Source organism: Cydia fagiglandana, chromosome 23 (genome assembly GCF_963556715.1).
Source record: "Cydia fagiglandana chromosome 23, ilCydFagi1.1, whole genome shotgun sequence".
NCBI lineage: Eukaryota > Metazoa > Arthropoda > Insecta > Lepidoptera > Tortricidae > Cydia > Cydia fagiglandana.
This window is the reverse complement of record NC_085954.1, coordinates 10,692,428-10,715,690: the sequence shown is the minus strand read 5'-3', so window position 1 is coordinate 10,715,690 and position 23,263 is coordinate 10,692,428.

Below are 23,263 nucleotides of genomic sequence, written 5' to 3'. Positions count from 1 at the left end.
GACAGTAGTAGGGATACTTATTACACAGGCCGTGCCAATATCCCTCATTCTGTGGTATTGGATTGTCATGAAAAGCTTGTAACTGATATCGAGAGCACTCTATCCATCCTGAGTTTCGGCATGAGATCGGAACAATTTAGTGAGATTAAATACCACGAAGACACAAGGATCGATGACCATCTCAAACTCACAATGTAGTCAGATGGTGGACAGATGGGACACAAAGAAATGTAGTTAGTTTAAAACAATGCGAGCGTAGCGAGCGCGAAATTTATTCGAGAAAATAGTAGGTAAGTACTGTTTTAGGGTTCCGTACTTCAAAAGGTAAAAACGGAACCCATAATACCACGAAGACACAAGAATCGACGACCATCCCAAACTCACAATGTAGTCAGATGGTGGTCAGATGGGTCACAAAAAAATGAAGTTAGTTAAATGAAAACACGAGCGTAGCGAGCGCGAAATTTTTTTAGGGTTCCGTACTTCTGGAAAAATAACGGAACCCATATAGGGTCACATTGTTGTCCGTCCGGCCGTCTGTCTCATTATAAAGGGTATTGACATGACAGAGAGCGGCAAAATCGACAAATTATGATTATAATCTAAATTTTACAAATAAATTCTGGTCGACCCTATCTGAACAGCACATAAAATATTTTTTTGACCCAAATTTGCCACCCCCCTAAAATCTGCCGCCCTAGTCTTCAGCCTAATCAGCCTAGTGGTAAATCCGGCACTGGTGTCCGCATTTTCGTTCGTCATAATTAGTTTGGTTCAAAAACGTGTAAATTTTCAGGATTGCCATAAAACAAACCTAACTTAACCTATCTATAGGATAATCTTACGAAAATCCGGAAAGGTTAACGGTTTCAGTTTAAGGACTAATGATAATTATTATGATAATCAATACATTATGACTTAAATCTGTATGTGAAACGAAGGGACCCCGGTCTAGCAAAGTAACATAAAGGCTGAGATATAATATAATAAATAAAACGTGGCTCTCTCTCTCTCTCTCTATCTGTATAATTATGATAGGTCATTTAAGGCAGGGGGGTGTCACTACGCAGTTTAGGTACATTTGGCCGGCGCGCCTCCCGGGCCGGCGTATGGCAGTGGTGCCGCTCGGCTCGCACGATAGTCGTGTCACGTGGCGCTCGCGCAAAATTGAAAATACACAATGGCTTCGAAACCTAAATCTAAGTTCTTACTAAGTAATAATTAAAATAAACATCCTTACTAAACGAACGAACGAACTAAACGACATATTTTCGAAGGAATATACATCTGTGGCATACCTACTTCCGTGAGAATCAGACATACTATCTCCGGTTAAAAAAATTATGTTTACAGAATCAACGTTTGTAATTCCTACATATTTAAACTAAACTAAAACTTGTCAAGATATTCCACCAATTCGCACGAAGCGCTTTGCTTCTACTTTCCTTATGCGCACTGCCAAGGAATGGAATTCCTTGTCGGCGTCTATATTTCTATATTCTTATACAAGATACAAGATATTTATTCATAAACAATAACCCGGCAACCTTCAAATCAAGAGTGAACAGGCACATTCTGGGCGAGCTCGCTCCATCGTAGGCCACGTCTATGCCTCGGCTAGTCTGTGGCCATGAGTAAGCCCATTCATAATAATAAAAAAAGTGAAAACTCCGTGCGACACTCACAGCTCGGTCATAAAACTGCGGCGCGCAAAGAAGATTCACGGTTCGTGCGCGGTTATAAGTTTCAATTTTGTTGCAGGCGGCGAGTATAGGTAAAATTCTATACCAAAACCTGACTTTTGTGAAGGAGTGAATTTTCTGTAGTACCCTAAAGTACCTTAAACACAGAATAACCAATAGTCCTACCGGACTATTGGTTATTCTGTGTTTAAGGTTTAATGGCACTTCCCGGTCAGGCTCCATTCATTTATTCCACACTGTATAAGTAGGCAGTCGATAGATGTTAGAAGATATACGTCATATTTTTTGATATTAATACATTCTAAAAACAATGGACTTGTTTCATATAAGTGACGGGAAATTTACATATTATATTCTAAACATAACAATCCATCAATCAATTTTTGTTATCATACAATATATGAAATAAGTAATAATTTAAACAGAAAGTGACTTACACCCTGAAAAAAAAAGTATTGAAAATTAATGTATTTGATAGACCATTCAGAAAAAAAAAGATAGCTTGCCTAGGAGGCCTAGCAGGGTCTCTATTTTCTCCCATGAAGTTTTAAGTAATAATGTATTGTGTGTCCGTCAGTGCCGGATTTAGACATTGGCCGCCCGTAGGCTATGCCGCTTTTGCCACTCCTATCCGCCTCGCTTATAGGTTTTTTTAAGTACTTAAAATAAATATAAGTTGACGTCACTAATGTCACATTCTAGATACTTACAGATTTATATGGGCCGTTTTTGTCACTCAATGACGATTCGACCTCGTTATATTTGCCTGATCTGATCAGTGACTGGTGGGGACCGCTGGGATTTGGCGATTGAGAATCAAGGTGAGGCATTGGCAGTCAGGCTGGATATAGCACTTCTGGAAGCAGTTCTTTTTGTGTAGGGGTCGCAGTTCAAACCTAACCTAACCTACACTTTTGGAAGCAGTTCCTTTTGTGTCGGGGTCGCAGTTCAAACCTAACCTAACCTACACTTCTAGAAGCAGTTCCTTTTGTGTCGGGGTCGCAGTTCTAACCTAACCTAACCTACACTTCTGGAAGCAGTTCCTTTTGTGTCGGGGTCGCAGTTCAAACCTAACCTAACCTACACTTCAGGAAGCAGTTCCTTTTGTGTCGGGGTCGCAGTTTAAATCTAACCTAACCTACACTTCTGGCAGCAGTTCTTTTTGTGTAGGGGTCGCAGTTCAAACCTAACCTAACCTACACTTCTAGAAGCAGTTCCTTTTGTGTCGGGGTCGCAGTTCTAACCTAACCTAACCTACACGTCTGGAAGCAGTTTATTTTGTGTCGGGGTCGCAGTTCTAACCTAACCTAACCTACACTTCTGGAAGCAGTTCCTTTTGTGTCGGGGTCGCAGTTCAAACCTAACCTAATCTACACTTCTGGAAGCAGTTCCTTTTGTGTAGGGGTCGCAGTTCTAACTTAACCTACGGTTCATGGCAACATTTTCTTTTGTGTAGGGGTCGCAGTTCTAACCTAACCTAACCTATAGTTCTGGCAGCAATTCCTTTTGTGTAAGGGTCGCAGTTCTAACCTAACCTATAGTTTTGGCAGCAATTATTTTTGTGTAAGTGCAGTCAGCAACATGAGTATTATGCGGTAACAATTTCGGCAGAACTTTTATTCTGCTGTCTAAAATTCTGCGAAATTGAAGTCTGCAATATGAGCAATATGCCATAAGAAATTCGGTGGAATGTAATTTATGCTACATACAATTCTGCGTATGTAAAATCGACGATATTAGTATTCTGCTATTCAAAATTCTGCCATATGAATATTATGCGACATGACAGTTATGCTAATTATACAATTATGCAATAGTATCATTCGGTCAAAAATGTTTCTGCGAAACCTGCTATGCGAAGTGTATTTCGGACAATCGATATTATGCAAGATAAAGGGAAGCCGGATATAGCATAAGAAGTTCGGTCGGGTCTGCTCGAGGGACTATGCTATACAAATGAATCGGTAGCTTTTTATCCGGTTGACGCATGTGAGCCGTATAGTAGACGGAAGCTGCTCCGATAGTGTGGACAGTACCGCTGGGGTTCCACTAGGTTCTGTGCTATCATTGCTGCATATCAATGATAATCATTGCTCTGCAGATTGCAGATGACAGTAGTAGGGATACTTATTACACAGGCCGTGCCAATATCCCTCATTCTGTGGTATTGGATTGTCATGAAAAAATTGTAACTGATATCGAGAGCACTCTATCCATCCTGAGTTTCGGCATGAGATCGGAACAAATTAGTGAGATTAAATACCACGAAGACACAAGGATCGATGACCATCTCAAACTCACAATGTAGTCAGATGGTGGACAGATGGGACACAAAGAAATGTAGTTAGTTTAATAAAAACGCGAGCGTAGCGAGCGCGAAATTTATTCGAGAAAATAGTAGGTAAGTACTGTTTTAGGGTTCCGTACTTCAAAAGGTAAAAACGGAACCCATAATACCACGGAGACACAACGGAATCGACGACCATCCCAAACTCACAATGTAGTCAGATGGTGGTCAGATGGGTCACAAAAAAATGAAGTTAGTTAAATGAAAACACGAGCGTAGCGAGCGCGAAATTTTTTTAGGGTTCCGTACTTCTGGAAAAATAACGGAACCCATATAGGGTCACATTGTTGTCCGTCCGGCCGTCTGTCTCATTATAAAGGGTATTGACATGACAGAGAGCGGCAAAATCGACAAAATATGATTATAATCTAAATTTTACAAATAAATTCTGGTCGACCCTAACTGAACAGCACATAAAATATTTTTTTGACCCAAATTTGCCACCCCCTAAAATCTGCCGCCCTAGTCTTCAGCCTAATCAGCCTAGTGGTAAATCCGGCACTGGTGTCCGCATTTTCGTTCGTCATAATTAGTTTGGTTCAAAAACGTGTAAATTTTCAGGATTGCCATAAAACAAACCTAACTTAACCTATCTATAGGATAATCTTACGAAAATCCGGAAAGGTTAACGGTTTCAGTTTAAGGACTAATGATAATTATTATGATAATCAATACATTATGACTTAAATCTTTATGTGAAACGAAGGGACCCCGGTCTAGCAAAGTAACATAAAGGCTGAGATATAATATAATAAATAAAACGTGGCTCTCTCTCTCTCTCTCTATCTGTATAATTATGATAGGTCATTTAAGGCAGGGGGGTGTCACTACGCAGTTTAGGTACATTTGGCCGGCGCGCCTCCCGGGCCGGCGTATGGCAGTGGTGCCGCTCGGCTCGCACGATAGTCGTGTCACGTGGCGCTCGCGCAAAATTGAAAATACACAATGGCTTCGAAACCTAAATCTAAGTTCTTACTTAGTAATAATTAAAATAAACATCCTTACTAAACGAACGAACGAACTAAACGACATATTTTCGAAGGAATATACATCTGTGGCATACCTACTTCCGTGAGAATCAGACATACTATCTCCGGTTAAAAAAATTATGTTTACAGAATCAACGTTTGTAATTCCTACATATTTAAACTAAACTAAAACTTGTCAAGATATTCCACCAATTCGCACGAAGCGCTTTGCTTCTACTTTTCTTATGCGCACTGCCAAGGAATGGAATTCCTTGTCGGCGTCTATATTTCTATATTCTTATACAAGATACAAGATATTTATTCATAAACAATAACCCGGCAACCTTCAAATCAAGAGTGAACAGGCACATTCCGGGCGAGCTCGCTCCATCGTAGGCCACGTCTACGCCTCGGCTAGTCTGTGGCCATGAGTAAGCCAATTCATAATAATAAAAAAAGTGAAAACCCCGTGCGACACTCACAGCTCGGTCATAAAACTGCGGCGCGCAAAGAAGATTCACGGTTCGTGCGCGGTTATAAGTTTCAATTTTGTTGCAGGCGGCGAGTATAGGTAAAATTTTATACCAAAACCTGACTTTTGTGAAGGAGTGAATTTTCTGTACGGTAGGACTATTGGTTATTCTGTGTTTAAGGTTTAATGGCACTTCCCGGTCAGGCTCCATTCATTTATTCCACACTGTATAAGTAGGCAGTCGATAGATGTTAGAAGATATACGTCATATTTTTTGATATTAATACATTCTAAAAACAATGGACTTGTTTCATATAAGTGACGGAAAAGTTACTAATTTTATTCTAAACATAACAATCAATCAATCAATTTTTATTAACACACAATATATGAAATAAGTAATAATTTAAACAGAAAATGACTTACACCCTGAAAAAAAATTTATTGAAAATTAATGTATTTGTTAGGCCATTCAGAAAAAAAAACAAAAGTTAGCTTGCATAGGAGGCCTAGCAGGGTCTCTATTTTTTCCCATGAAGTTTTAAGTCATAATGTATTGTGTGTCCGCATTTTCGTTACTCATAATTAGTTTGGTTCAGAAACGTGTAAATTTTCAGGATTGCCATAAAACAAACCTAACTTAACCTATCTATAGGATAATCTTACGAAAATCTGGAAAAGTTAACGGTTTCAGTTTTAGGACTCATGATAATTATTATGACAATCAATACATTATGACTTAAATCTTTATGTGACACGAAGGGACCCCAGTCTGGGTCTCTATTTTTTCCCATGAAGTTTTAAGTCATAATGTATTGTGTGTCCGCATTTTCGTTACTCATAATTAGTTTGGTTCAGAAACGTGTAAATTTTCAGGATTGCCATAAAACAAACCTAACTTAACCTATCTATAGGATAATCTTATGAAAATCTGGAAAAGTTAACGGTTTCAGTTTTAGGACTCATGATAATTATTATGACAATCAATACATTATGACTTAAATCTTTATGTGAAACGAAGGGACCCCAGTCTAGCAAAGTAGCATAAATACTGACATAAAGTAAAATAAATAAAACGTGTCTCTCTCTCTGTGTATAATTATGATTACGGCGAATCATATTAAGGAAACGTCGTATGATAATTTTTCTGGAAATTCCACTCATCGATAAAGCGTTTAAGGTGGGTGCAAGTATTACATTAAACTTTTTTTTTCATTCCCAGGTATTAAATAAATGTCGACTTGGGCGATAAAATAGCTAGGGTGTTTTCTTTAAAATTTTAGTCAGTTTTGATTCCCTGGCGAGACTAAGTGAATTTGAAACAAATCTTTAAATTCAGTAATGAATAATTAAAAATAAAATAATGATTGCCAGCTCATTTAAGGCAGGGGGGTGTCACTACGCAGTTTAGGTACATTTGGCCGGTGCGCCTCCCGGGCGCCGTATGGCAGTGGGCTGCCGCTCGGCTCGCACGATAGTCGTGTCACGTGGCGCTCGCGCAAAATTTAAAATACACAATGGCTTCGAAACCTAAATCTAAGTCCTTACTTAGTAATAATTCAAATAAACATCCTTACTAAACGAACGAACGAACTAAACGACATATTTTCGAAGGAATATACATCTGTGATGGGGGGTGAATGCCATAATCGCCACGTTTGGCAGGCGGGTTGGCGATCGCAGTCGAGTACACCGAGTTTGAGGGACGCTGCTGCCCGTCCACCGGTGGTCTTGGACGTAGTTTAAGGACATACCCGGCTCTAACTTCGTGAAGGAGGTCAACCGCCGAATCCAACTCGGTTGGGCAGCGTTCGGGAAAGTACGTAATGTCTTTTCGTCCGACATACCTCAGTGCCTCAAGACGAAAGTCTTTAATTAATGTGTGTTACCAGTGATGACTTACGGCTCCGAAACGAGGTCTTTCACTATCGGCCTCATCTCTGTGATGTATTCTATTTTATGCATGGCAACTGGCCGGTTGTCACTATTACCGCTAAAAACAATGTCATCTGTCATAAGAATAACTAGGATTAAAAGTAAGCATTTCCCTAAGTTTTGTTTTATTTGAAAACGTATTATTGGCGACGAAATGGCGTTAATTGGAAGTATAGAACATTTTAATCAAGAAAAAGACTTTACAGAGTATAGCGAAAGGATGGAACAGTTTTTTATCGTGAACTGCATTGAAGACGACATGAAGGTCCCAATATTGATAACGTTGATGGGACCAGAGACTTATAATGTACTAAAAAACCTCGTTTCACCGGAGAAACCATCACAGAAAACTTATAAAGAGTTAATCGAAGCCCTAACTAAACATTATGTGGTAACTAAATCTGCTATAGCGGGCCGATACGAGTTCTACATGTGCAAGCAAAAAGAAGGCCAAAGTGTAAACGAATTTGCAGTACAGATAAAAGGAAAAGCGGCTTTATGCAAGTTTGGTACTTTCTTAGATGAGGCACTACGGGACAGGTTGGTTTGTGGATTGATGAAAGAGCATCTAGTCAAAAAGTTGTTAACAGTGGGGTATGGCTTGTCGTTCGCGGAGGCTGTAAAAATTGCGTCAGCTTATGAGAGTGCAGAAAAAGAGACAAGAAACATTCAACCAGCAGGGAGTGTGTCAGCAATCAAGAAGCCAGCCCCAGGGCAAAGTCGCACACCAGGGCAAGTAAATGTATATCCTCTGATGAAAAATAGAGGCAACATGCAGGGAAAGGATAACAGAAAACAACCCTCAAAAGAAGGAAATCCTCAATATGCCAGAGAATGTAGCCGTTGTGGGGGCAGTCATACTGCGGATAGATGCTTTAAGAAGACTTGGACTTGCTTCAATTGCCAAAGACAAGGGCATATTGCTACTAAGTATCATTTCCGGCCTGCGGGGGAAACAAATGTACTGAGACAGCTGGAGGAGCAGGACAATGCGGAACAGGACCAGGATGGCGAAGAAGTCATTCTAGGAAGCATTCAAAACATCGACAGTGGTGATGAAGAAGCGGCGTGGTTACCCCGCCGTGGTTGTGACTAGGAAATCGACTCTCTCTTAAGATGCAAGTGGATACAGGTGCATGTAAATCAGTGATACATAGTAAAGACTTCAAGAAGTATTTTGGTAAAAGTGAGTTAAGAAAATGTACTACTAAATTAAAATCGGTATCAGGAGAGCCATTGAAGGTTTTAGAAGCTGTGAAGTTATGGGTAAAAAATTTAAAAAAAGAATTATATTTAATAATACTTGTATGTGTAAAATATTTTGAGCCATTAGTTGGTAGAAACTGGTTAAGAATTATTTTTCCTAAATGGCAGAAGCTTTTTGAGATTAAATTGCTTGAATCTGAAGGTATGAAAAAGAAAAAACTAATTCAAGACATTAAATGCAAATATGGAAAAGTTTTTGAGAAAGATAGATCCTCCCATATTTTGAATATGAAAGCAAGTCTAAAACTTAAGCATGGAGCAGAACCTATCTTTCACAAAGCTTACACTATACCTTATTCAAAGAAAATGGAAGTAGAGAAAGAATTATTAAGTTTAGAAAATGCGGGTATCATAGAAAAGGTAAGGCATAGTAGATGGGCTAGTCCGATTGTAGTAGCACAAAAAGCTGACAAGAAAATACGTGTTTGTGTTGATTATAAAGTGACACTAAATCAAGTACTGGACAGTGAACACTATCCTCTCCCAATGCCCGAGGACATTTTTACTGAGTTGTCCGGGGGTACTGTTTTCTGTGTTTTGGACTTATCGGGGGCATATCAACAGTTATTATTAGAAGAGACTTCTCGCGAATACATGACTATTAACACCCATTTAGGCTTGTTCCGACCAACCAGGTTACAATTTGGTGTTTCAAGTGGACCCTCCGTGTTTCAGTGTGCTATGGACCAAATTTTAGAAGGATTAGGGAATGTAAAGTGTTTTATTGACGATATTGTGGTAAAGGGAAAGAGTCTTTTGGATTGTTATCAGAATTTAGAAAAAGTGTTGAAACGTTTATCTACTGTGCTACAATGTTAGAATCAATTTAGAGAAGTGTCGTTTTTCTCCAATGAAATTAAATTTCTTGGCCATATTATTAGCAAAGATGGGGTTAAACCATTACCAGAGAAAGTGGAGGCTATCTTGAAAGCACCCGAACCCAAAACAGTCACTCAAGTGCAAGCTTATCTTGGTCTATTAAATTACTATGGGAAATTTTTACCCAGGTTATCAGAATGCTTGACGCCGATATATAATTTATTAAAAAGTGACACTCAGTTTAAGTGGACAGAGAGTTGCCAAAGAGCTTTTGAAAATAGTAAAAAAATATTATTAGAAAATCAGTTAATAGTCCATTATAGGGCTCTTTTACACTCGGGTTATAGTTATGAGATTAAGTATAGACCTTACTGGCTAATGCTGATGCTTTATAAACTGAAGAAATAAGCTATTTGAATTTTTCTGAAGATTCACCTTTAAACTATAAAGAGATTGCATTCTGTACTAAAACTGATCCAATACTGAGTAAAGTTTGTGACTATGTGAATACTGGGTGGCCCGAAAGGGTAAGTGAGGACGCAATAAAACCTTATTTTATAAAGAGAGCAGAGTTGTGTGTAGAGCAAAAATGTTTACTATGGGGTAGTAGAGTAATAGAAGCGCTGGTGGCCTAGCGGTAAGAGCGTGCGACTTGCAATCTGGAGGTCGCGGGTTCAAACCCCGGCTCGTACCAATGAGTTTTTCGGAACTTATGTACGAAATATCATTTGATATTTGCCAGTCGCTTTTCGGTGAAGGAAAACATCGTGAGGAAACCGGACTAATCCCAATAAGGCCTAGTTTACCCTCTGGGTTGGAAGGTCAGATGGCAGTCGCTTTCGTAAAACTAGTGCCTACGTCAAATCATAGGATTAGTTGTCAAGCGGACCCCAGGCTCCCATGAGCCGTGGCAGAATGCCGGGATAACGCGAGGAAGAAGAAGGGGTAGTAGAGTAATAATTCCATTAAAATTAAGGTCAAAAGTACTAAATAATTTTCATGAATCACACCAAGGGGTGGTACAGTCTAAAATGTTTATGAGAGAATTCTGTTGGTGGCCGAACATGGGGCAGGATATAGAAAATTTAATTTTGCGTTGTGACATCTGCCAATCTTCTAGAAGTTTTACTAATGCATGCTCACTAAGTTCATGGAAGGCTACAGAGAAAATTTTTGAAAGGGTTCATATTGATTTTTTTTATGTAAAATCGACTACCTATTTATTGATTGTGGATTCTAGATCTAAGTGGCTAGATGTACATATTATGCAGGGTACCACAGCTCCACAGGTTATTGAAAAATTATGTGAGACGTTTGCTTTTATAGGGATACCAGCCCAATTAGTTAGTGATAATGGCCCACCTTTTAACTCTAGGGAATTTGTAAGTTTTTTAAAAGCTAATGGATGTGAAGCACTCAAGACTCCTCCGTACCATCCTCAATCCAATGGATTAGCGGAAAGGACCGTTTGTACTGTTAAAAAATTCTTAAATAGATTAGAAAACCTTAATCCTAAATTACCTAAGGAAGTACGTTTGCAGAACTTCCTTTTTACTTACAGGAACAACTCACCTAATGCAACTGGAATGTCACCTAATGAAATTTTATTTAAACAAAAACCTAGAACCAGATTTGATTTAATGAAGCCACAAAATATAATTTCAAGAAAATAGAGAGCGAGTATTAAGTAACTTTAAGATTGGGGATAGAGTATGGTGCAAGGAGTTGAGTAAAGGAAAGGGTTGGGTCAAAGGATTTGTTTTAAAGAAATTGAGTGCTATGAGGTATATAGTAAATGTTGAGGGTATTCATAAGTATTACCATGTGTCCTCCGTAAGGTTTTGTCTTAGCCCAAATGTAGAATACGAATCAGACATACATGTTAAAAAGGAAACTAGACCTGAAACTTTAAGTGATGAGCCATCAGGTCAGCCTTGTATAGAGGAGAATTTTGAAAATAGAGAAGCACCTCTAGATTTTGACTACAATGGTGAGAACGCTAGAAGTGCAATGCCAGGGTGTAGTCCAGCTGCTAGAGAAGAGAAAGAGGGAAGGGATGTTAATGTGGTGGTAACAGCTAGTCCAACGTAAAGAAGGTCAGCTAGACCGCGAAGAGCGCCGGATAGGCTAAATTTGTAATTATGGTTTCATTTAAAAATTCTTTGTTAATTAAATTTAGTTAAACTTTTAAAAAAGGGGACGAATGTGATGTATTCTATTTTATGCATGGCAACTGGCCGGTTGTCACTATTACCGCTAAAAACAATGTCATCTGTCATAAGAATAACTAGGATTAAAACTAAGCATTTCCCTAAGTTTTGATTTATTCGAAAACGTATTAATATCAAAATTCAAAGTCGCTCAACGAGCTATGGAGAGGGCTATGCTCGGAGTTTCTCTGCGTGATCGAATCAGAAATGAGGAGATCCGTAGAACCGACATAGCCCACCGGATTAGCAAGCTTAAGTGGCAATGGGCAGGCCACATTGCGCGCAGAGAAGATGGCCGATGGGGTCGAAAAGTGCTCGAGTGGAGACCACGGACTAGCAAACGCAGCGTAGGACGTCCACCCACAAGATGGACGGACGACCTTGTTAAGGCCGACGGAAGACGCTGGATGCGGATCGCTTCCAACCGGTACGAGTGGAGGTCCAAGGGGGAGGCCTATGTTCAGCAGTAGACGTTTTATGGCTGAGATTGAATTGAAATGAATTGAATTGATGATACAGCTGTGTCATACCTACTTGCGTGAGAATCAGACATACTATCTCCGGATAAAAATGTTATGTTTACAGAATCAATGTTTGTAATTCCTACATATTTAAACTAAACTAAAACTTGTCAAGTGATAACCCCGTGCCGACACTCACAGCTCGGTCATAAAACTGCGGCGCGCAAAGAAGATTCACGGTTCGTGCGCGGTTATAAGTTTCAATTTTGTTGCAGGCGGCGAGTATAGGTATAATTTTATAACTAAACCTGACTTTTGTGAAGGAGTGTATTTTCTGTACGGTAGTACTATTGAGTATTCTGTGTTTAAGGTTTAATGGCACTTTCCCTTCAGTATCCATTCATTTATTCCACACTGTATAAGTAGGCAGTCGATAGATGTTAGAAGATATACGTCATATTTTTTGATATTAATACATTCTAAAAACAATGGAGTTGTTTCATATAAGTGAAGGAAAAGTTACTGATTATATTCTTAACAATCAATTAATCAATTTTTATTCTCATACAATATATGAAATAAGTAATAATTTAAACAGAAAATGACTTACACACTGAAAAAAAATATTATTGAAAATTAATATACTTATTAGGCCATACAGAAAAAAAAAGTTAGCCTAGCAACCCTCTCTATTTTTTCCCGTGAAGTTTTAAGCCATAATGTAGTGTGTGTCCGCATTGTCGTGCCTCATAATTTGTTTGGTTCAGAAACGTGTAAATTTTCAGGATTGCCATAAAACAAACCTAACTTAACCTAACTATAGGATAATCTTACGAATATCCGGAAAAGTTAACGGTTTCAGTTTTAGGACTAATGATAATTATTATGACAATCGATACATTATGACTTAAATCTTAAATGTGAAACGAATGGACCTCGGTCTAGCAAAGTAGCTTAAAGGCTGACATAAAATAAAATAAATAAAACTTGTCGCTCTCTCTCTCTGTATAATTATGATTACGGCGAATCATATAAAGGAATCGTCGGATTATAATTTTTCTGGAAATACCACTCATCGATAAAGCGTTTAAGGTGGGAGCAAGTATTACGTTAAACTTTTTTTCATTCCCAGGTATTAAATAAATGTTGACTTGGGCAATAAAATAGCTAGGGTATTTTCTTTTAATTTTTAGTCGGTTTTGATTCCCTGGCGAAACTAAGCGAATTTGAAACAAATCTTTAAATTCCGTTATAAAGAATTTAAAATAAAATAATGATCTCCAGCTCATTTAAGGCAGGGGGGTGTCACTACGCAGTTTAGGTACATTTAGCCGGCGCGCCTCCCGGGCCGGCGTATGGCTGTGGGCTGCCGCTCGGCTCGCATGATAGTCGTGTCACGTGGCGCTCGCGCAAAATTGAAAATACACAATGGCTTCGAAACCTAAGTCCTTACTTAGTAATAATTAAAATAAACATCCTTAATTTATATAATATTGGTTGCCCAGAACCAATATTAGAAACTAAACGACATCATATTATACCTATTTCCGTGAGAATCAGACATACTATCTCCGGGTAAAAAAATAATTTTTACTGAATCAACGTTTGTAATTCCTACATATTTAAACTAAACTAAAATTTGTCAAGTGATAACCCCGTGTCGACACTCACAGCTCGGTCATAAAACCAAAGAAGATTCATAGTTCGTGCACGGTTATAAGTTTCAATTTTGTTGCAGGTGGCGAGTATAGGTAAAATTTTATACCTAAACCTGACTTTTGTGAAGGACTGAATTTTCTGTAAGGTAGTACTATTGGTTATTCTGTGTTTAAGGTTTAATGGCACTTTCCCTTCAGGGTCCATTCATTTATTCCACACTGTATATTTGTATATGTAGGCAGTCGAGAGATGTTAGAAGATATACGTCATATTTTTTGATATTAATACATTCTAAAAGCAATGGGTTTGTTTCATATAAGTGAAGGAAAATTTACTTATTATATTCTAAACATAACAATCAATTAATCAATTTTTATTATCATACAATGTATGAAATAAGTATGTAATAATTTAAACTGAAAACGACTTACATCCTGAAATAAAAATATTTATGAAAATTAGCGTATTTGTTAGGCCATACAGAAAAAAAAGGAAAGTTAGCTTGCCTGGGAGGCCTAGCAGGGTCTCTATTTTTTCCCATGAAGTTTTAAGTCATAATGTATTGTGTGTCCGCACATTCGTTACTCATAATTGCCATAAAACTAACCTAACTTAACATATCTATAGGATAATCTTACGAAAATCCGGAAAGGTTAACGGTTTCAGTTTTAGGACTAATGATAATTACTATGACAATCAATACACTATGACTTAAATCTGTATGTGAAACGAAGGGACCCCGGTCTAGCAGAGTAACATAAAGGCTGACATAAAATAAATAAAACGTGGCTCTCTCTCTCTATCTGTATGATTATGATTACGGCGAATCATATTAAGAAATCGTCGTATTATAATTCTTCTGGAAATTCCACTCATCGATAAAGCGCTTAAGGTGGGTGCAAGTATTACATTAAACTTTTTTTTTCATTCCCAGCTATTAAATAAATGTTGACTTGGGCAATAAAATAGCTAGGTTGTTTTCTTTTAATTTTTAGTCGGTTTTGATTCCCTGGTGAGACTAAGCGAATATGAAACAAATATTTAAATTCAGTTATGAAGAATTAAAAATAAAACAATGATTTCTAGCTCATTTAGGCGGTTGTCACACTGCCGCCGCGTCTCGTTGCGAGACGCGGAGCAACGGACTCGCATGCGGAGACAACGCACTAACGTCCGAGTTTTCTCCGCATCTCCGTCCGGAGCTGCGATGCGCGACGTCCCGCGTTACATCCGTCTCGCGTTCATTTCACATTCGAACGTTAAGGTGAAAACAGTTCCTATTTGTCGATAAAATGGAAACGGATCTTATTCAGGACGCTACGGTGATACTTTCAGTTTGACTTTTGTACAATCGAGACATAAAACGCAGAAGACACTGCATGGGTACACCCCTATTTACAAACCAGACCTATAAATGGGTCTTTTGCTAGAGATTACCAAGATTTAAGGCAACACGAAGAAAATTTTTTTAATTGCACCTGTATGTCAACCTCGTCATTTGATTATTTGCTAAGCAAAATAATCGTCGCATTTAATATTCCAAATTTCTGGACGACTTTCAATTTCAAAAATAAACTTATCGACGTCGATATACTCGATATCCATTGCACCTACGTCCTGACCCCGTGCTAACACTCACAGCTCGGATATAAAACCAAAGAAGATTCATAGTTCGTGCACGGTTATAAGTTTCAATTTGTTGCAGGTGGCGAGTATAGGTAAAATTTTATACCTAAACCTGACTTTTGTGAAGGACTGAATTTTCTGTACGGTAGTACTATTGGTTATTCTGTGTTTAAGGTTTAATGGCACTTTCCCTTCTTTCCCACACTGTATATTTGTATAAGTAGGCAGTCGAGAGATGTTAGAAGATATAGGGTACATCGCCAATTACTAGCCACCCCCCAATTACTGGCCACTTAATTTGATTTCTATTTATAGGTGAACAAAGTTCATTTTAGTATATAAGGTACGAAAATCCAATTATTAGCCAGTTTTCAATTACTGGCCACCTATTCCAAAAATGAATTCTATTTACAGATAAATAAAACTCATTTTCAGTATAAGGAAAATGGCCAGTAACTGAAATTTATCCACAACCCACTCGTTCAATAACTGGCCGCCTCTTACAAAAATGAGTTCTATTCACCTATACACAGAATTCATTTTAGTATAGGTGGCCAGTAATTGAAAACTGGCTAATAATTGGCGATGTACCCTACGTCATATTTTTTGATATTAATACATTCTAAAAGCAATGGGTTTGTTTCATATAAGTGAAGGAAAATTTACTAATTATATTCTAAACATAACAATCAATTAATCAATTTTTATTATCATACAATGTATGAAATAAGTATGTTATAATTTAAACTGAAAACGACTTACATACTGAAATAAAAATATTTATGAAAATTAGCGTATTTGTTAGGCCATACAGAAAAAAAAGGAAAGTTAGCTTGCCTGGGAGGCCTAGCAGGTTCTCTAATTTTTCCCATGAAGTTTTAAGTCATAATGTATTGTATGTCCGCATATTCGTTACTCATAATTGCCATAAAACTAACCTAACTTAACATATCTATAGGATAATCTTACGAAAATCCGGAAAGGTTAACGGTTTCAGTTTTAGGACTAATGATAATTACTATGACAATCAATACATTATGACTTAAATCTGTATGTGAAACGAAGGGACCCCGGTCTAGCAGAGTAACATAAAGGCTGACATAAAATAAATAAAACGTGGTTCTCTCTCTCTATCTGTATGATTATGATTACGGCGAATCATATTAAGAAATCGTCGTATTATAATTCTTCTGGAAATTCCACTCATCGATAAAGCGTTTAAGGTGGGTGCAAGTATTACATTAAACTTTTTTTTTCATTCCCAGCTATTAAATAAATGTTGACTTGGGCAATAAAATAGCTATGTTGTTTTCTTTTAATTTTTAGTCGGTTTTGATTCCCTGGTGAGACTAAGCGAATATGAAACAAATATTTAAATTCAGTTATGAAGTATTAAAAATAAAACAATGATTTCTAGCTCATTTAGGCGGTTGTCACACTGCCGCCGCGTCTCGTTGCGAGACGCGGAGCAACGGACTCGCATGCGGAGACAACGCACCAACGTCCGAGTTTTCTCCGCATCTCCGTCCGGAGCTGCGATGCGCGACATCCCGCGTTACTTACGTCTCGCGTTCATTTCACATTCGAACGTTAAGGTGAAAACAGTTCCTATTTGTCGATAAAATGGAAACGGAACTTATTCAGGACGCTACGGTGATACTTTCAGTTTGATTTTTGTACAATTGAGACATAAAACGCAGAAGACACTGCATGGGTACACCCCTATTTACAAAACAGACCTATAAATGGGTCTTTTGCTAGAGATTACCAAGATTTAAGGCAACACGAAGAAAATTTTTTTAATTGCACCTGTATGTCAACCTCGTCATTTGATTATTTGCTAAGCAAAATAATCGTCGCATTTAATATTCCAAATTTCTGGACGACATTCAATTTCAAAAATAAACTTATCGACGTCGATATACTCGACATCCATTGCACCTACGTCCTTACCCCGTGCTAACACTCACAGCTCGGTCATAAAACCAAAGAAGATTCATAGTTCGTGCACGGTTATAAGTTTCAATTTTGTTGCAGGCGGCGAGTATAGGTACAATTTTATAACTAAACCTGACTTTTGTGAAGGAGTGTATTTTCTGTACGGTAGGACTATTGAGTATTCTGTGTTTAAGGTTTAATGGCACTTTCCCTTCAGTATCCATTCATTTATTCCTTACTGTATAAGTAGGCAGTCGATAGATGTTAGAAGATATACGTCATATTTTTTGATATTAATACATTCTAAAAGCAATGGGGTTTGTTTCATATAAGTGACGGAAAATTTACTTATTATATTCTAAACATAACAATCAATCAATCAATTTTTATTGTCATACAATGTATGAAATAAGTATGTAATAATTTAAACTCAAAATGACTTACACGCTGAAATAAAAATATTAATGAAAATTAGCGTATTTGTTAGGCCATTCAGAAAAAAAGGAAAGTTAGCTTGCCTGGGAGGCCTAGCAGTGTCTCTATTTTTTCCCATGAAGTTTTAAGTCATAATGTATTGTGTGTCCGCATTTTCGTTACTCATAATTTGTTTGGTTTAGAAACGTGTAAATTTTCAGGATTGCCATAAAACTAATCTAACTTAACATATCTATAGGATAATCTTACGAAAATACGGAATAATTTCTATTTTGTTGCAGGTGGCGAGTATAGGTAAAATTTTATACCTAAACCTGACTTTTGTGAAGGACTGAATTTTCTGTAAGGTAGTACTATTGGTTATTCTGTGTTTAAGGTTTAATAGCACTTTCCCTTCAGGGTTCATTCATTTATTCCACACTGTATATTTGTATAAGTAGGCAGTCGATAGATGTTAGAAGATATACGTCATATTTTTTGATATTAATACATTCTAAAAGCAATGGGGTTTGTTTCATATAAGTGACGGAAAATTTACTTATTATATTCTAAACATAACAATAAATTAATCAATTTTTATTATCATACAATGTATGAAATAAGTATGTAATAATTTAAACTGAAAACGACTTACATCCTGAAATAAAAATATTTATGAAAATTAGCGTATTTGTTAGGCCATACAGAAAAAAAGGAAAGTTAGCTTGCCTGGGAGGCCTAGCAGGGTCTCTATTTTTTCCCATGAAGTTTTAAGTCATAATGTATTATGTGTCCGCATTTTCGTTACTCATAATTTGTTTGGTTTAGAAACGTGTAAATTTTCAGGATTGCCATAAAACTAATCTAACTTAACATATCTATAGGATAATCTTACGAAAATACGGAATAATTTCAATTTTGTTGCAGGTGGCGAGTATAGGTAAAATTTTATACCTAATCCTGACTTTTGTGAATGACTGAATTTTCTGTAAGGTAGTACTATTGGTTATTCTGTGTTTAAGGTTTAATGGCACTTTCCCTTCAGGGTCCATTCATTTATTCCACACTGTATATTTGTATAAGTAGGCAGTCGATAGATGTTAGAAGATATACGTCATATTTTTTGATATTAATACATTCTAAAAGCAATGGGTTTGTTTCATATAAGTGACGGAAAATTTACTTATTATATTCTAAACATAACAATAAATTAATCAATTTTTATTATCATACAATGTATGATATAACTATGTTATTATTTAAACTCAAAATGACTTACACGCTGAAATAAAAATATTAATGAAAGTTAGCGTATTTGTTAGGCCATACAGAAAAAAAGGAAAGTTAGCTTGCCTGGGAGGCCTAGCAGGGTCTCTATTTTTTCCCATGAAGTTTTAAGTCATAATGTATTGTGTGTCCGCATTTTCGTTCGTCATAATTTGTTTGGTTCAGAAACGTGTAAATTTTCAGGATTGCCATAAAACAAACCTAACTTAACCTATCTATGGGATAATCTTACGAAAATCCGGAACGGTTAACGGTTTCAGTTTTAGGACTAATGATAGTTATTTTGACAATCATAACATAATGATTTAAATCTTTATGTGAAACGAAGGGACCCCGGTCTAGCAAAGTAACATAAAGGCTGACATAAAATAAAATAAATAAAACGTTGCTCTCTCTCTCTCTGTATAATTATGATTACAGCGAATCATATTAAGAAATCGTCGTATAATAATACGTCTGGAAATTCCACTCATCGATAAAGCGTTTAAGGTGGGTGCAAGTATTACATTATTTTTTTTTATTCCCAGGTATTAAATAAATGTTGACTTGGGCAATAAAACAGTTAGGGTGTTTTCTTTTAATTTTAAGTCGGTTTTGATTCCCTGGCGAAACTAAGCGAATTTGAAACAAAACTTTAAATTCAGCCATGAATAATTAAAAATAAAATAATGATTTCTAGCTCTTTTAAGGCAGGGGATGTCACTACGCAGTTTAGGTACATTTGGCCGGCGCGCCTCCCGGGCCGGCGTATGGCAGTGGGCTGCCGCTCGGCTCGCACGATAGTCGTGTCACGTGGCGCTCGCGCAAAATTGAAAATACACAATGGCTTCGAAACCTAAATCTAAGTACTAACTTAGTAATAATTAAAATAAACATCCTTAATCAATTGAATATTTGTTGCCCAGAAACAATATTAGTTTAGTAACTAAACGACATATTTTCGAAGGAATATATATCTGTGGCATATCTACATCCGTGAGAATCAGACATATCTCCGGATAAAAATTTTATGTTTACAGAATCAACGTTTATATTTCTTACATATTTAAACTAAACTAAAACTTGTCAAGTGATAACCCCGTGCCGACACTCATAGCTCGGTCATAAAACTGCGGCGCGCAAAGAAGATTCACGGTTATTGCGCGGTTATAAGTTTCAATTTTGTTGCAGGCTTATGTGAAGGAGTGAATTTTCTGTACGGGGTAGTACTATTGGTTATTCTGTGTTTAAGGTTGTAACACTTTAGGGTAGGCACCCAGTGTTATAAACGTCTGAATGTTGTTATAGATAGATACTTTATAGGTTAGAAAAGTAGATGTTTGTTTGGTAAGAATTTGGTGGTTAATATACGTTCTACACGGGTATTAGAGTAGATAGGTCAAGGTCGGAGACCAGAAATGTTGTTTTTAATCTTCACATATACGCTTTTGGCTATATTTAGAGGATAAAACTTACCGGAATGGTAGGTCAACTATCATCTATAAATTGTCGCATTTAGCGCATCCATTTTTCGTTCCTGCGTTGCACGTTGTGCTGGGACATAATCACTTTGTTTTCTTTGGAGATTACACATTTCACCATGGAAATACATTTGTAACATGGTTATACTACGTATAAATGGCTTTAACTTGGTAATACGGGTTGAAACGGTGTTGTTCAATCAATCTTTGGGTAATATGGCTCCATCGATACTGTCGATGATTTCGCCAACGTCAAAGTGGATCCCACGTGGGATCGAATTAATATTATTTGTAATAAATAAACTTTAGCCAGTGTACGGTATAAAACTATCAAATTATGGCCTCTAGGGCTCTAGCCAGCCACGGTTAGAGGTAGAAATACCAAATGCTCGTAGAGCACGACGTTGTTCGGTATTAGGGTTATGAACTCTTGTAAGGTGATAGCTGGACTTTACAAGGACCCTCGTGGGCTACCCGGCGTTGACGCCAGAATGGTGGTTAAACGCGTTTCATGATTAATTTTTCATTATCTGCACACTTCCACATTAATTTACTGCATAATACGCTATCAATATTACACTTTAAACAACATTAATGAGCAAAAACAAAGAAATGAATCACGAGGCGATGTTACCAATATGGCGGTCGACGAATAACCCACGGTGTTGTTTATTGTCGCAGTAAACATTGACGTCTGTCAATGACAGTTGGTTTGTTGTCTGTGGTTTGGCACAGATAATCAGTCATACATAAAGAGTATTTATGAATAAACATTTAGTATGTGTTCTTTTATATTTTGCAATTCGTAGTTATAAATAATGTCCTTATTTTTAGTTTTCGAAATTAGTAATTCTTTTTATTTTTGGTGACTTCGGTTTTCTGTAAATTGGATCCGGTCAGTTGCGATGTCATTGAATGGGAGGTTTTCCATTCACCACTTTGTCTGTGGCTTTTGCCATTTCAATTTCGCTTTATCACGGAATCTTTCGTGACAAGATGTAAGACGTAATTTGGACATTGTCGGTAATTAATTCATGGGGTATGTATTTTATCTAAAGATTGTATTTCCTAAAACTCTGTTAAATTCGGTGTTCAATGTTGTAATCGTTGATATATTTTGTTCCAGCTTGGCCCAAAATATGATTAACCTAGCTTCATATGCGCCTGTAATGGCGACATAATTTTTTCACCTCTTTCAAACCAACTTGGTGAGTTGTTCACACTTTCTAAATATACGGAAGGAAAGGCGAAGTTGTTTATTGTCAATTGCAATTAGCTAATGTCGTGTTTTGGTGTGAATTTCCAGCAATTCCTTGACAAAGATGAGACATCATCTTGTTTCACCACGTGGGCATACGTCGCCACGGCTGGTGTCTAATATAAGGGACTCGGCTTAGAAACCGGTAAGGATTTTTTAATCTCATTATTACCTCAAGCTAAATCGCGCTTTGTCCCAATTAAATTTAAAATATAACTTGTTATAACATAACCTCTCGAAAACCTAGAACATTCTCTTTGTTTCTAGGGTCCCTTCTTCCCTTCTGCCCCTTGGCGTGGCCCTTGGCCCTTGGTCCCTTCTTGGCCCTTCTTGGCCCTATGGCTTTTGGAAGATCTAGGGTGGTGTCGCACCATGCTAGTTGGGAAGCCGTCTTCTCCACTTAATTTTTGGACTCGAGGTGAAGTGTTTATTCGATAAAACTGTGAGTTAAAAACTTATATTTACATTAGTGACTGTGTTCCTTTGCTGGAAAGGATAAACAATATTTAAGTCTGAATTTCTTTTTAACGTGAACTTTCCACATGGTAAATTCTAATATTAATATGAAACCTGTAATTCCTATGTAGGATTTTGTGTGTAGTACAGGCCCAAATATGCCTGAGATGTACTTAAGTTAAATTTAATTAGTAATAGTTACGGTACGTAATTTAAATGTTAAGTCTCGAGGCCGTAGCAGGTCTTATTGTGGTGCAAAGTGAATAAAAGCGTTTAGTAAATAAATTTGTATTTTCATTTGGATATGTCATACGTTTGATGAGGATAGTATCCTGGCGTCCTATTTTAAATATCTGGATCGCTATTCTCGCTCCATAGTGGCAGAAACCACGACCCTATCTATGCCCGTAGTTAGCCGTAAGCATTTTTGAATTTTTAAGTAGGTAGATCTTGGGGGTTCTGGACCACTTCATGGAAACGCGTTTCCGTTTCCGGAAACCGTCTTAAAAATATAAAATATAATTTTCTCTATATCCAGAGCTCACCCTCACCTATTACAAGGTTTAATGGCGCTTTCCCTTCAGGGTCCATTCATTTATTCCACACTGTATAAGTAGGCAGTCGATAGATGTTAGAAGATATACGTCATATTTTTTGATATTAAAACATTCTAAAAACAATGGATTTGTTTCATATAAGTGACGGAAAAGTTACTAATTATATTCTAAACATAACAATCAATCAATCAATTTTTATTATCATGCAATATATTAAATAAATAATAATTTAAACAGAAAATGACTTACACACTGAAAAAAAATATTATTGAAAATTAATGTATTTGTTAGGCCATTCAGAAAAAAAAAGAAAAGTTAGCTTGCATAGGAGGCCTAGCAGGGTCTCTATTTTTTCCCATGATGTTTTAAGTCATAATGTATTGTGTGTCCGCATTTTCGTTCGTCATAATTTGTTTGGTTCAGAAAG